Raw genomic sequence first — 16,009 nt, forward strand, 5'->3', positions numbered from 1 at the left:
GGACCACACTTCTTTCTTCTTTGCATTTCTTATTTTTTTAATTGCTGTCATTGATGCCTGGACATTGAAGATAATATAATATGGCATCTCTGGGGGAGAGATGCCCCTGTCCCCCAGGGTTTTTGTTGTAGTTGTTTGGTCTTGTTTTTGTTCTTGATGATATTTGTTTAGTGACTTTCCTCAACTAATTTTGTAACATATGTATTCTTTGATGTTTACAGCCGCTGAATTCTCTGCTCAGTTTAGTGGTCAGCCAAGGGTTTGATGGAGAGTTCCTTTAATGCTGTGAATGAATAGGTCTCCCTTTGCCAAGGGACTTGTATGTTTGCTGTGGGTATTCTTTCAGTACTCCAGTCAGGTAGTTTACAACTCTGCCTTAGCCTTCACTTCCTGTTTGTGCAGAGCCTCAAGCTCAGCCTGAGGTGAGAGATTTGGGGCATCTTGGTATTTTTTGGCATGTGGATGGCTCGGCACATGAATGTGGCTTTCTAGATCCCATGTCAGAGGGATTTACCCCATGGACATTTCATTCCCCAGTTTTTACTTTTATTAATTTTTCTCAGCCTCTTATTAGTCTAAAATGGTAACACCCATTTTGGGTAGCTGCAATGCTAAATAATTGCCTCTGGTCCTTTTTGATAGATGCTCTGGAAGTAGAGCTCATCACATTTACTGAGATCTAAGTCAGGTAGAGATAAACACAGGCTTTGAGAATGAAGTTTTCAGGGGCTGCCAGACTATTCAAGTAGAATTCTCTGGGGTGGGGCTTTCTGGTGAGTTTTGAATGTCTTATGCACCCTCCAATGCTTGCTGAGCTACTGGATTTCCTAGTAGTTTCAAGTTCTTATAGTTGCCAGGCTGTCAGTTTTCAAGGCTAGTTGGAGAGAAGAGGATAAGAACAGGGTAAGTTAGAATGCCAGAAAGCTCACGACTCTTGTTGAGATTTAGCTGCCATTTTTTAAAATAAAAACTCTTCAGATTGTTGCAAACCTTGGGTTAATTTACAGAGTTATGTAAAAGTTGATTTTAATTATCTTTTCCAGTGGTTTCTTTTTTATGAAGAGGCAGATATTTGGAGGTCCTTAATTTATTTATTCTAGAAGTGTTCCTTTTTCCTTTATTCTTGAAGAATGTTTTTACTACTTATAGATTTTTGGGTTAACTTTTTTAAAAAGAACTTTAATGATATTTTTCTTTGTGTTTTGACTTCCATAGTTTCTGATGAATAGTAAGTGGACTTTTGAATCATTATTTCCTTGTTTGTAATATTCTTCACTTTAATATTTTTTTCTTTATTTTGTTTTTGTTAGCAGTTGATTATAATCTGCCTAGGCATTGTTTATTTTTTTCAAATTTATCCTGATTATGTTTTGTTGAGATTCTTAAATTTGTAAAGTTATATTGATCACAAAATTTGGGAAGTTATGACCATTGTTTCTTACAATCATTTTTTACTTCTGTCTCATTATCTTTATCCTCTCTTTTGGAATTCCAATTGACTATGTTAGGTCTTTGAAGATCCCACTAATATTTGAGATTTTGCTAATTAAAAAATTTTTTCCTCTCGGGGCACCTGGGTGGCTCAGTCATTAAGCATCTGCCTTTGGCTCAGGTCATGATCCCAGGGTCCTGGGATCGAGCCCCACATCAGGCTCCCTGCTCGGTGGGAAGCCTGCTTCTCCCTCCTCTCCCACTCCCCCTGCTTGTGTTCCCTCTCTTGCTGTGTGTCTCTCTGTCAAAAAAAGAAAATTTTTTTTCCTCTCTCTTAAGAATGGATGGTTTCTATCTGTCTTATTCTTCACCGAGTCTCTTCTCAGTCATATCCATTTCATTATTAAACACACCTGAGAGTTTTAAAAAAATCAGATCTTGTAATTTTTAATGATATAATTTCTGTTTTATTCTTTTCATATTTTCTAATCCTCTTTTGAAATTTTCTATTTTTTTTCATTTATTTGGAACATATTTTTTCTTACTTCATTCGTGTAGTTATAATAGCTCTTATAATTTCTTGTTTAATAATTCCAACATCAGAGTCATCTCAGGCTTCACTATTTTGATTGTCTTTTCTTTTGGAATGGGTCACATATTCCTTGATCATCCTGTTTAAGAAATTTTGGATTGAATTCCTGACTTTGTGAATGTCATGTAATATAATTCTGGATTCTGTTATAATCTTTCAAAGACTAATAATTGTTTTAAGCAGGCAATTGACTTGGTTAGACTCATACTGAACATGTAATGCCTGCAGGGATTGGAAAGAAGTGGGAATTTCAGGTCTTAGATGAACTCTTTAAGTCTTAGTTGCAAGTTGCTTTCAGTTTATCACACTCATCTGTGGCTCAAGGGTCAGCTAGAGACTTAGTCTGAGCTTATACACAGACTTAGGAGCTCCCTTTCATTGGAAACTTAATTTTGTTCATGTCTAAGAATTTGTTAGGTTTCATTGTAAATGAATGTAAATGCATGTGTGCACACACTTGTGTTCTGTTGTCTTTTTCCTACTTCTAGAACTCAGATGCCCCTTTGGCCCAGCAGCTCTGCTGAAGTCCAAGGCATGGGACAGGGGCTAGAACTTGAGGCAATGTGGATTTGCAGAAGATCTCCTGTGAGGACTGCAGCTTGGTCTGGAGTACAAAGGGGCAGGGGAATAGGTGGCATGTGAGCAGGTTCACACTTTCAGAGTCTTATCCCCTGTTTTCCTATAAAATGCCCTTTATTTAGTTGATATCAACATTTATAGCCTGGATATCATAATGTCTTGTTTATGGACACTCCAAATATAGGAAGCACAGTGACAAAGGGCTCCTCTCTTCATGGGTGTACACTGCTGATAACTTGAATGTGAAAAACTTGTGGAGCTCTTGATGGTTCCAAAAACTGAAATTCTCAAGTCCAAAGCCTGAAGGGGCCATGCTAATGTAAAGCATATCTTCCTTTCTTTGCCTTTCCTCTTCTCCCATTTGGTTTGTTGCCAATACAAGAAGCTTTGCCCACTCTAATTATATAGGCTAGATCAATAATTGAAATAAATGTGCTACTGGTAATGTAATAAAGTTAATGACTGACTAAGATTATTCAGTATTGATCCTGAATTTCCTTATGTTTGGCTATTTCCATATAAATGCCTGTTTCAAGAGAGTTAATATGGGCTCATAGACAATTCTGGGGTATAGCTTTATATACACACATATGTATGTACATGTTATATATGCATATCAAAAACATATATATGTATGCAAATGTGTGCTAAAAATGTGTGTGTTTGTGTGTGTGATATGTTCTTCTAACAATTTATCAAAGAAGGGTCTGATTATTGAACAATAATCTGCCTCTCCCTGCCTTGAGATGCTTGTTTACCTATGAGGATAGAGGCTTCTCCATTTTTTGAGTGAGAAAAATAATCACACTACATTCTTATAATGGCAATTCAGTGACAAGAATGGGCAAGATGAGGATGTTGCTTGCTTTTGTGCCGACCTGACCACACATAAGGATTTCTTGGTAACATGATGCAAGAAGGGTGTGGACAAACCTAGATATTAGAGGAGAGAAACTGAGTAGGGGTAAGCCCAATGCCAAGAGTCTCAAGAATACACACGCCTGTAGTAAAAAGTTCAGTTTATTAATTTGTTATGGCAAGATAGCACACAAACCATGGGCATCTCAGCAAGAGGAAGGAAGGGTGGGTATATTGAAGGGATTAGGTGCATGCTGGGCGATTTTGGGGAAACAAGGGTTCATTCTAGATTGGGTGTTTCAGGAAGCAGATGCAATTTGATGATCAAATATCTTTTGAATTTTTTTTTAAAAGTTTTATTGAGATATAATTCACATAATATACAATTCACCCATGGAAATATACAATTCAATGGCTTATAGTATATTCACAGAGAGACTAAACATACAAGTGGACCATAGTCAGACCATATATAAAAATAAAATTTTGACCCACAGTCTTCAACAACCAGTCCAGGAAGGCAACCCATTATCTCTAGTAACTAGCCCAGAAAACCAGCCTACTCTCTCTATCAGATTTGTAGGAAATCAAATGACTATCTCTAACAGACAATGCAGAAAGCCACATTTAAAAATCAACCCCAAATGGCCAAGACTGAATTAGTAACTGACAACTTCTCTAATTTTTGTCCCTGTTTCCAACTCAGGACCAGCGAGACAAAGCCAAACATTCACCCCTAACCACTCACATAGTATGCCCCACTTCTAGTTAGCCTACCTATAACTGTCCCATGCCAACAGCCTCCAATCAGGGCACACCATCTTTTCTTTTTCATGATAAATCTTTCCCATTTCTCTGACTACTTTTGAGTCTCTACCAAGCACTGGTGATAATGGCTGATTCCTTTGCTCTATTAAGCTCTGAATAAATAGGCTTTGTCCATTTTAATCTAGTTAGTCTTCATTTACTTTCACAAGAGATTTTTATATCCATCATCACAATCAATTTTAGGACATTTTCATTACTCCCCCTCCCCCAAAAAACCCTGTACTCTTAGTTATCACCTCCATACCTTGATCTTTCCCCAGGTCCTAAGCAACCACTAATATACTTTCTGTATCATTAGATTTCCCTATTCTGTATTTCTACATGAATAGAATTATAGACACACACACACGCACGCACACACACACACACGCACGAGTCTTTTGTGTCTGGTTTATTTCACTTAGAATCTTTTCAAGGTTCATCCATATTGTAACATGTATCAGTATTTCATTTCTTTCATGGCTGAATGCTATTGCATTGTGAGGATAAACCACATTTTGTTTATTCATTTGTCCTTTAATAAACATGGATGATGCTGTTATAAACATTGAGGGACCTTAATTTTTATTTAGGAGCCAGAATGAATAATGTGGGGCTAGAGTTGTCTTTTATTAAAAAAAACAACAATAATCACTTATGTTTGCAGGGGGAGAGGAGATTTTAGTTACTTTGTGGTGTTGTAGAAGCCCTGTCTTTTATGTTCAGACACAAATATGAAGTGGTCTTGTTTTTGGCTTGTTTCATCATGGTCACAGAGTGACCCCGTCTGTTTATTGTTGTGATTGTTTACCTTTATTATGGAAGACGACAGCCTACCTCCTAGTTGCCAACTTCCAGGGCAGGTTTTCTACTTTCTTGTTCTCAGAGGTGAACGTCTTGTATGTGTGATATGAAAGGAATATGGAAGTGTAAATAAAAGAAATATAAATGATATTCTAGAAAAGATGTCAGTGAAAAGTGAACACAGACACTGCACTGTGACAAAGAATAACATAGAACTGTTCGATTCTGAAGTATATAACTAGGGACACGGAAGTGGAAGTTGTAGGTGAGCTGATATCAACTCAGTACTGGCAGGTCTGCTTAACAGCCTAACTGCCTGAAAATGGAGTTGGTTGTTTCGGAAGCAAATTTCTTAACATTATATGTTTAAGTAGAAATGAGCTTTCCACTTGGTGATTTTTGCAAAGGGATTTCAGGCAAATGGTAGAATCTCAGCTCAAGATCTCTCAAAAGACCTTACTGAATCTAAGTACTCTGAAGTTACTTCTCTAGAAGTGCCCTATACCTGTAAGTGTTTCTCAGCTCCATTCTCCCTCATAGCAGAGGAAAGACAGCCTTTGTGATCTCACTAGCCTAGACCATGTGGATTTAAAGCTAAAAGGAATAGAATCAGCCTTCATTTGTGTGCATGAGTACACTGTTTTCTTAATATTTTCTGACACATTTTTACAAGACAAAAAAGAGAAACACAGTGACAGAGTACTTGAGAGAAGGTAAGCAACCTCTGAGCATCCCTATCTGCTTGGGTAGTAGTTATTTTCTGGAGCAGCTGTCTAAGACAAATTGCTCAAGGTTGTCACTTTCTTCTGGTTTCCATTCTCTCTGCCTCTGCCACCATTCACAAACCTGGAGACACCTCAGCACAGTGTTTTATTTTGTTTTTGTTTTTGAACAAATATTCTCTTTAGACTCAGAATAAATAGAGTTTGACTCTGTTTACTTATTTGTTTTTCTGCATGACCAAATTGACCATTTGATTCACTTCATCGCATTTTCTAGGTCTTCCTTCACTTTTCACAAGGATATACATGCAAGACAAGAAGAAGACATAAACCATGCCAGTGGACAATTATTTACTAATTCAAATATTGTAACTGGGTTCTCCCCAGTGCCACTCCAGTCTCTGCCTTTTAATAAAAATGATGGTTCTCCCTTGAATTGAGTTTTTGCTATTTGTATTTAAAAACATTGTTGCACTTCCTCTTAGATCATGATTTTTTGAGGCACACTAACAAATTTTTTGAGGCACACTAACACCTGGGAAAATTTAAGAGTTTTCATATTCTGAATAATAATACAAATTTTTCCTTGGACCAGCATTTTAGGTTCCCTATAATCTAATCCCAAGTTGTCTTTTTATACTACTAATAATGATGACAATGATGATGATAATAAAATTTATTGAGTGTTTTCCATGTTCAAGCACTACTAAAGCTCTTTACAAAGATGATCTCATTTGAGCTCCACAGCGTGCCTAGAAATGAGGGAAGTTCTATTATACCTTTTTTACAGATGAAGAAACAAGTTCACATAAATTAAATAAAAATTTGCCTAAGAATGCAATTATTAAGTGGCAGATTTACATACAAATCCAGATATGGTTTTAAAATTTATTCTTTTATTTATTTCCTTTTCATTTCTTTTCTTCTTCCCCTCCTCCTCCTCTCCCTCCTCCTCCTCCTCCTCCTCCTCCTTCTTCTTCTTCTTCTTCTTTCTTCTTTCATTTGTATTCTTCCTTACTTACAAACTCTGCCTTCCAAGAATATTCTCCTCCAGTGCATGACTACTGTTCCTCCAGATATTATAAGCTCTTTGTTCTTTCTGTCTCTGTTCGTGACCTGTCCACTGTCTCTTCTCTATTCCATTAAGGAACTCCCTTTCCAATCTAGGGGAAGCATCAGGGCAAATGTTATCTCTAGGAAAAGAGTCTCAACAATTGACTGAAACAATCTCTGAAACATAATTCGTGGAAACCCATAAGGTTGAGACGATGTGGGTACAGAACCCCAACAAAAGTGATGGGTAAAATGACAAGGAAAAGAAAGTATACAATGAGCAGGAATTAATATTAACCAAATGCTTATTATGAGAAATATGACTTAATATTCACAGTAATCCCATGAGAGAGGAAACCATTTGTGAGAGGGAAACTCTAAGATGGTCCCAAATGATTACAAAGGCATTTACCCTTGTGAAATCCTGTCCCTTGGGTTTGACTTGCTTCTAACCAACAGAATATGTCAAAGTAATGGGATGTCACTTTGTGATTAAATTACATAGGATTGTGATTTCCATTTTGCTAGTTGACTCTCTCTATTGCCTTCTTGGCTTGCACGCTTTGATGAAGCAAGCTGCCATATTGGAGTTCATGTCTCGAGGAATGGAGGGTAGCATCTGGTCAAAAATTAGCTAGGAATGGAGGCCATATCATATAATTGAAAAACATATGCCCAAAAAATATTTCACTAGTTTGTGATTTCCTATTTATTGACGTAAACATTAATATGTTTGTAGTTCAATTATAAAAGTTCACTTCACTTTCAATTATAAAAGCTGTATATGTTTAATTGTGATGAACAGAAAAATATTTTGATCATGAAACTTAATATTGAATTTAAATATCATTACTCTCAGAGTGGAGTGAAGAGTGTGTCCTTTTCTCTGTAAGCATGATGCATCCCACAAGTATGGAATTCTTGTTAAATTATTATTCTTCTCCTTTCTCCTACTGGTCTATGCATTTATTCTATCTCAAAAAAATTGCTACTGATGCTGGCAGATCTGGAGGCAGATTCACAAAGGAATATTTTGTGTCTGCCTTGACAATTAACATTTACTTTGAATTAACTATTGTCCAGGGCACTCCACTTTGAAAAGCTTCATCAATTTGCCGTAGGTGTTAATGTTCACTGGCATGTTTCATTAGATGGGATTGCAGAGTGAAGTTAGACTAGTCTAGTTGAACTTCAAAAGGAAAAAAATGCAGAAAATTCAGGGATGCCATTTCTTCCCAGCTCTGAGAATCAATTTTCAGTTCTGCGTATTGGAATGGAACAAATGAATTCTGAATATTAGCCAACAAAGTGAGATACTTGCCTCAAATTATTAAAGTCAGTGGTAAGTGCAACATTTTTTGCCTGAAGCTTTCAACCGGTAACATTTCACAGGTGTATGACTATTGCTCCAGCATAGGTTTTATAAATATAATTTCCCTGAAAACATAAACATTTCACTATGATTATTAACTTTCTATTGCACTTTTAATCTAACTCCAATTTTTTCTTGGATTCATTTTAGCCTTGCAGTTATGAAGAGACAACACACCTACACCACAGTGTAGAATCAGAAGCCAAATCTTCAAGCATTTGGAGAACAGTGATGGATCGGCCAGGGCTGTGCCACTTACATGGGGAGGAATACATGGTGTGTCCTACTTTCCAAGGAAATTTTAGCTTGCCAACTGATCTATACCTTCCTTTAGGAAACCAGAATTTCTCTATTAATGTTTATAGATTCAAAGGAATTCACTTCTTAAAGCTAAATTTATGACTCATTATTTGACCTTAGCACTTATTTTGTTTGTCTTCAGTCATTAGGCTAAAGCTCAATGCCTTAGGGCTCTCCCACCCTCCAGCCCACCCTCTGTTTTCCCTACTGTTACTTTAATGTTGATGAAGAGGTCATCACATCTTATTGATTCTGTTCTCCCTGGCTTCCTCTACATCAGGATATAGCACAAATGGGAGTCTTCAACTCATTAGAGACAACCACTTTAATGCTGACCTCATCAATCTAGTCTGTTTCCATATTAGAGATGCCATAAGAATTTCTGCTTCAGAGAGTTCATCTTTATAGTTTTGCTATTGTGCGTGCACCCAGGTGAGAAGTTTCTAAGGTACTGAGACAGAACTAGGGAAATTGACATGTTGTTGTGGAATGAATAGGAAAGCCCCAGGCACTTTACTAAGGATCTGAAAGTACATTAGATTTATAACCTGCCTACAGTTATTTAAAAATACACACACAGCTCTTACAGATCGATATTCTTGAAAACACAACCTGGTTAGTGTTTTCTCTTCTAAAAAAAGGAGGCTAGATTGATGGAGAGCCCATTACTTCCAAATTTAATCACCTCAAGGCAATTAAAGCAATTTTGTGTTTTCTACTTTAGTGTTCCCCTGAAACGACAGCATCTGGACAACTTTAATTACTGTTTCAATTCAGAAAAAGGCACAGAAATGGCAAGTTTGGTGATTTAACAAACAGCTCTTTTCCCTACTGCTTTTTTTTTTTTTTTTTTTTCTTGACTGTGGGGTTTTATTTTCTGTTAGTGTTAGGGGAAGCGACTACATATTTGAGGCTGCTTGTCCTCCCAGGAAATGTAGAGGAAGGACCCTGAAGGAAGGACACCCATGAAGAAGCTGAAATGATGGGCATTTAAGTCTTCAATGGACACAGTGTTGTCTGTGGACTCTCTCTGTGTGGACAACGTCACTTTAGCTATCTCTTCCAGTCCCCTGCTCATATTCTGTTTGAAAAGTAGTCCCTGGAATGCAACAGAACTCAGTAGAGACTAAATACCTGACACTGGCCTTTAAGTGACTAGGTCACTGCAACTGTACCATCATGCACTGGGTGCTGCTCTTCACCAGGTCATAAGGTTGGGTGAGCCCAGCAGCAGTCTATTATATACTGGAAATGGTATATTATGGAGCATGTCTAGGCAGGGCCAGGGGCACAAGTAGTTCATGTGATAGGAGCTCAGATCTCTTTGTCACTGCTTCTATTCTACTAACATGAAACTAACTCCTTGAGATAACACATGCATGACCATTCTACCCCAAGAACATTCTGTTCAACCTAATTGACTTATGAGCCTGCTTTGCAGAAAGTTGACCAACCACCACAAGATCAAGTAAGACTAGAAAAAACTGGGAAGAAGTCTTGAAGCTGTGCAGAAGGGACCAAGAATGAATAAAAATAACTGCTGTGAGGATACATGCGAGATCTCCCCATGCTGGTCATGCTTGTGCCATCTTTTCTACATGTGATGTAAGTGCCGGGATGTCACTGGGTGGTTCCTGTACAGAAGCAGTGAGGTCTTTCCCCTTGCCTCACATTTCCCAATGTCCAGTCACCTCCATCCACCTTCCAGATCCCCACCCCATCATAAAATTCCATAAATGCTCAGCTCCCCTTATCCTGGGGAAGGCAGATTTTAGAAATTTCCTCCCTGCTCCTTGCTTGGTGCCCTGCAATAAAACCCTTTTCCTCTGCCACAAGAGCACTGTTGGTGTTTGGTTTACTATGCATCAGGCAGGACCCTTGTCTGGTAATAAACACTTCTTCAGCTAACAGCTGTGGTTCATGGAAGATCCCTATAACCAGCTGATAAAGGATTAACAATTTCATGCTTAGTTCATGAATAAATCAGTTTGATATATTGATGTGAGCAGAAAATGGATTGCTGCCGCATTATACCCCTATTGGCATAGCTCTGAAAGACCCTGGATAGGGTACATTCTTCCAATGAACAGGAGCTGGAGCAGTAAACCTAGCCAAGCATACATGATTACAGGATTCATTGTTTGTACCATTTACTATATTATCCAGAAGCTGCTGGCCTGATAGAGCATTGGAATTGCCTCCTTAAGGTACAGCTACGGTGTCACTTCAGAGATGATACTATGAGGATTTGGATTCTGTTCTTTATACATAGTCTCTCCTTTGAACCAATAACTTTTATACAGTATTTTGTCCCTGATAGGTAGAGTACCTGGATTCAGGACCCACGGAATGGAATCAGTTCTTACCATCTTATCTCAAAATTGTGCTTTCTGTTCCTGTAGCTTTGATCTATTGAATTAGAGACCTTTGTTTCTGGTTTGAGTGGGAGGTGTTTTCTAACCAAAAAATACATAGAGATTACACTAAACCTAAAATTGTGGCTGGTCATTTTGCATTTCTTATACCAGTAGGCAATGAAAGAAGTTATACTGGCAGGGGTAATGAACCTTTATAATCATGAGCAGGAGGTTGCTGCTACTTAATGTGGGTGGGCAGGAATGTGAAGAAACATAGATGATTCACTGGAGCGCTTCTTGGTGCTTGTATTTACAGTGAAAACCATGAATGGGCAATTGCCCCAATCATAGCCTGACAAGGACATGGTAAGATGGATGGTTAAAAAAAGGAAATAATGAGTATAATACTGTATCAGGGCTCCTGTTACTTAGATGGTCTATGATCTGTCTCTGGACACCTTGACCACACCCAGTACTGACATGTCTCATTCAGAGAGGTCTTCATTTGACTGGAAATAGCCTTAGCCATTCACAGGAACAGTCTGACAGTGATGGCTGTATAAACCTTTATTCTATCCTTTCCCCACCTTTGCTAAACTCTTATAACAAAATTTTTTTCAATGAAATTTCTGCTTTTGGGAAAGCTGCTATGTGGTGGGACTCCTGCTTGGTGGACCCTCTGAGTCTCATTCCTGGGCTATATGAGTGTTACTGTATTTGAGAATGTGATTCTCTAGATCCATAGACATTTTCATACTGAAGCAAATCTTATTTCCCTTATGTTTCTAACTTTGAGTCTTTCCAAAACACCACCATTCATTATTTCTTCAAATGCAGTAATGAAAACTTTAAAGTATCAACACTGATGTCTTTCTTTTTTTTTTTTTAAAGATTTTTTATTTTTATTTATTTGAGAGAGAGAGAATGAGAGAGAGCAAGCACATGAGAGGGGGGAGGGTCAGAGGGAGAAGCAGACTCCCTGCCGAGCAGGGAGCCCGATGCGGGACTCGATCCAGGGACTCCAGGATCATGACCTGAGCCGAAGGCAGTTGCTTAACCAACTGAGCCACCCAGGCGCCCCCAACACTGATGTCTTTCTGACCACAACAAAATGCACCTCAACTCACAGCTCTCTGAATACTGCTGGGTTATTGCTTACATTTTATCTCTCACTAAATTTGAGCCACTTTGTTCTGGAAAGCTGTTATAAGTAACAACAAAGGAAAATGAGGTGAAAAATACATAAAACTTACTTCATTTGCCTTTTCTCAGATTGTGAGCTGTGTAATGAGGGACTATAAAATTCACTTGATAAAGTATGATTTGATTAGACATATGGAATTATCAGGCACAGAGATTTATAAGCTTGAAAAGTGTGCAAGATGAGAGTTAATTAAATGAACAATGGAACTCTCTCAGCAATGTTGTGTAGTTTTCAAAGTAGAGGTTTTTAATTACCTTTCATTAGGTATTTTTCTAGACGCAAATAAAATGAAATTTTCAAATTCTATTTTTTTATCATTTGCTGCTAATATGATGTACCATAATTAGTTTCTGCTTATTAATCTTGTATTCTGTCTTACTGTTTACTATTAGTTCCTTCAGGTGTTTTATTGATTTCCAAAGATTTTCTATGTAAATACACATGTAATTCACAAAAGATATAGCCCAAATCTTATTTCCCAATTTATATGCTTTTTTTTTTTTTGACTTTATCATACTGACTTGGGTTAGTACAATGTTAAATACAAATGGAGACAGTGATCGTCCCAAACTTGTTTCCAGTCATAGGGTGCAAATGTTCAACATGTCAATGTTACATATCACAGAGCCAAAGGATTTTTTTTTCTGTTTTTCTTTTTTCTTTTCTTTCTTTTTTTTTTTTTTGTAGATGGTCTTTAACAGATTAAGTTCCTTCCTTTCTTGGTTTCCTGAAGAGAGGAAAATTTGTATTTACATGTGAATGGATGATTGAATTTGTCAGCATTTTCTCTGTATTTAAATTATCGTATTTTTCTCCTTTATTCTGTTAAAATGCTAAATTTATTGTCTAACATTCTGTTAAACAACCTAGCATTCCAAGTATAAATGTCTCTTGGTCATGATATTTTATCCTTTTTATATATCTCTGGATTTATTTTGCTTATGTTTTGTTGAGAATTTTTATAATATTTTTTTTAGTCCCTAGTTTGTCCATTGAATTTAAATTGTAAAATTTCTTTGCATAGAAATTTTAATCATTTTTTCCTATTCTTTTGAAGTCTTTAGGAACTATAGTGATCACCTCTTTTCCATCTCTAATATTGGCAATTTGTATTTTCTCTCTGTCTTACTTTCTTGATCAATCTAGCAACGTTGTTAATTTTGTTGAATTTTTCAAAGAATCAGATTATGACTTTGTTAATTTTCTCTCTTGTGCGATTTTTTTTTTTTAACTTTAGCTCTTACTTTTATTATTCACTTTCTTCTAGAGGTACCTGAGACTGTGGGCTTTTTAAATATCATTTTTTTCCCTCTTTCATTTAGAATGAATGCTTTGTATTGGTCTGTCTTCAAGTTTATTGATTTTTTTCCTCTGTCATCTCTGTTCTTCTATTAAACAATTTAGTGAAATTTTTTTTTAAGTTAGTGTAATCTTATGTTCTAAAACTTTGGCTCTTTAAAAAAATTTTTTACTTCCCCGATGAGACTTTTTTAATCTTTTCACTCAATATATATAAAATATAAAAATATACATAGCTATATACACATATAATAAAATATATATGTGTTATGTATATGTAGAATACAATATATGTGTGCTATACACATACAAAAGACAACTAATACCAATTCCTAGATTAATCAGATTTGTAATTATCAGACAGAGACTTTAAAGCAGCTATTTTAACTATGCTCAATGAGGTAAAAAATATACATAGCTATCTAGTTATAATAGCTGCTTAGTTGTCTTTTCTATAAAGTTATTTTATAATTTTTCATTAGAAATTATATCCACTGCATACCATGTACTTTCAGATTGTGTTTTTGATGTTGTAAATTTGTGTTGTGGAAATTCTGGATTTTCTCCTGCTTTGAGGAATACCCCTGTTTTGCCTTAGCAGGGAACACACTCAGATTCACTCTCATCCTTGCATAGTCAGGGTGGCAGCAGCTCATATCTTAGCTTGGTTCTTCCTGCCTTGGCTGCAATCACTTTCCCTTTTCCTCACACATGCATGGTTTAGGAATCTTGGAGACTGGGCTGAATTTAAAACATATCTGGGTTGGCAAATAATTTTTCATAATATTCTCTTATAATTGTTTGTATTTCTGTGTTTATTGTGATCTCTCCTCTTTCATTGGTGATTTTATTTATTTGGGCTCTTTCTCTTTTCTTTTTGATAAATCTGGCTAGGGATTTATCAATTTTATTAATTCTTTCGAAGAACCAGCCCTTAGTTTCATTGATCTGTTCTATTGGTTTTTGTTGTTTTTGTTGTTGTTTCTGTACCATTTATTTCTGCTCTAACTTTTATTATTTCCCTTCTTCTGCTGGCTTTAGGCTTTATTTGCTGTTCCTTTTCTAGCTCCTTTAGGTATAAGGTTAGGTTGTGTATTTGAGACTTTTCTTGCTTCTTGAGGTAGGCCTGTATTGCAATATACTTCCCTGTTAGGACCACCTTTACTACATCCCAAAGGGTTTGGACTACCATGTTTTCATTTTCATTTGTTTCCATGTACTTTTTTATTTCGTCCTTAATTTCCTGGTTAACCCATTCATTCTTTAGTAAGATGCTCTTTAACCTCCATGTATTTGTGGTTTTTCCTTTTTTTTTTTTATGGTTGACTTCAAGTTTCATAGCATTGTGGTCTGAAAATATGCATGTTATGATCTCAATCTTTTATACTCGTTGAGGACTGATTTGTGGCTCAATATGTGATATATTCTGGAGAATGTTCTGTGGCGCGAGCCAAGCTACTCATGCTGTTTGACAAAGTCCAAGTATGGGGGACGATCCTGAAAACAGGAGACTCCACAGCTGGCTCCTGCTCTTCTCTTTCATTTTGTTTATGGCAATCTTTATAATTGTGGGAATATTTCTGGGGTTTCATGATAAAGTGACTATATCTTAGTTACGCCTATCTAAGCAATCATAATGAAACTAATTCCATGAAGAATTAGTTTCTATAGAACAAAATAACAAGACGGTCACGCTCTGTCTAGCACCTTTCTCTTTGCGTACTGTTTTTTAGTTTTAGCGAAAGCCAATAAGCAGAAATCAATAAAGGTCATGTTAATCATTACAAAGGAAAAATAAAAGAAGGCTATGGCTGTAATCCAGAAAATGATCTAAGATTTGGAAAAACAAAAATATCCTAACATATAAATAAAGTTCCTCTGAGGCTGTCAGCAGGAGATGCTTGCAACCTGATCCTGTGTCTGTGTCTCCTCATTCGCCGACGCCGTCCTTTCCTACGAGAGACCCACCCTGGCTGGAGCTGGACTCCGGCAGTTCTGTGTGCTCTCCAAAAGAAAGTGTATTCTGCTGCTTTAGGATGAAATGTTCTGAATATTATCTATTATGACCATCCAGTCCAGTGTGTCATTCAAAGCCATTGTTTCCTTGTTAATTTTCTGCTTAAACCATCTGTCCGTTGCTGAAGGGTGGTGTTAAAGTCCCCTACTATTATTGTATTATTATCAATGAGTTTTTTTTATGTTTTTTATTAATTGATTTATATATTTGGGTGCTCCCAAGTTAGGGGCATAAATATTTACAATTGTTAGATCTTCTTGATGGATAGATCCCTTAATTATGATATAATGCCCTTTTTTATCTTTTGTTACAGTCTTTGTTTTAAAATCTAGTTTGTCTGATATATGTATGGCTACTTTGGCTTTCTTTTGATGTCCATTGCCGGGAATGGCCAGCAATCCCTGTACCAATGGATGAAAGATTACTCCGGATTGTACTGTGAAAGAGAGAAGTCAAGGGGGTCAATGCTCAGAGGCGAAGACCCTTTGCTCTTCTTACTCTCACCTTTATTCATGCTTCAGGATAATCATAAATCTTTATTACTCTGTTTCTTAAACAAGTGATGTATGGTAAGGGGTCTTACAGAAAATAGAAGAGTTTAATTATGGGAAAGA

The 16,009-nt window shown here is 36.7% G+C and overlaps 1 long non-coding RNA gene across 1 annotated transcript in view; it reads left to right on the forward strand.

Moving 5' to 3' along the window:
* LOC144379367 (uncharacterized) overlaps nucleotides 1-10,925 on the forward strand; it is a 35,651-nt gene extending 24,726 nt beyond the window's left edge. The window contains exons 2-4 of the long non-coding RNA XR_013442201.1: nucleotides 8,369-8,494; nucleotides 9,243-9,316; nucleotides 9,964-10,925. This is a non-coding gene — a long non-coding RNA (uncharacterized LOC144379367). The remainder of the gene's footprint in view (nucleotides 1-8,368; nucleotides 8,495-9,242; nucleotides 9,317-9,963) is intronic.
* The last annotated feature ends 5,084 nt before the right edge of the window (nucleotides 10,926-16,009 follow it).

The sequence above is a fragment of the Halichoerus grypus genome, chromosome 10 (assembly GCF_964656455.1).
Source record: "Halichoerus grypus chromosome 10, mHalGry1.hap1.1, whole genome shotgun sequence".
NCBI classification, from domain to species: domain Eukaryota; kingdom Metazoa; phylum Chordata; class Mammalia; order Carnivora; family Phocidae; genus Halichoerus; species Halichoerus grypus.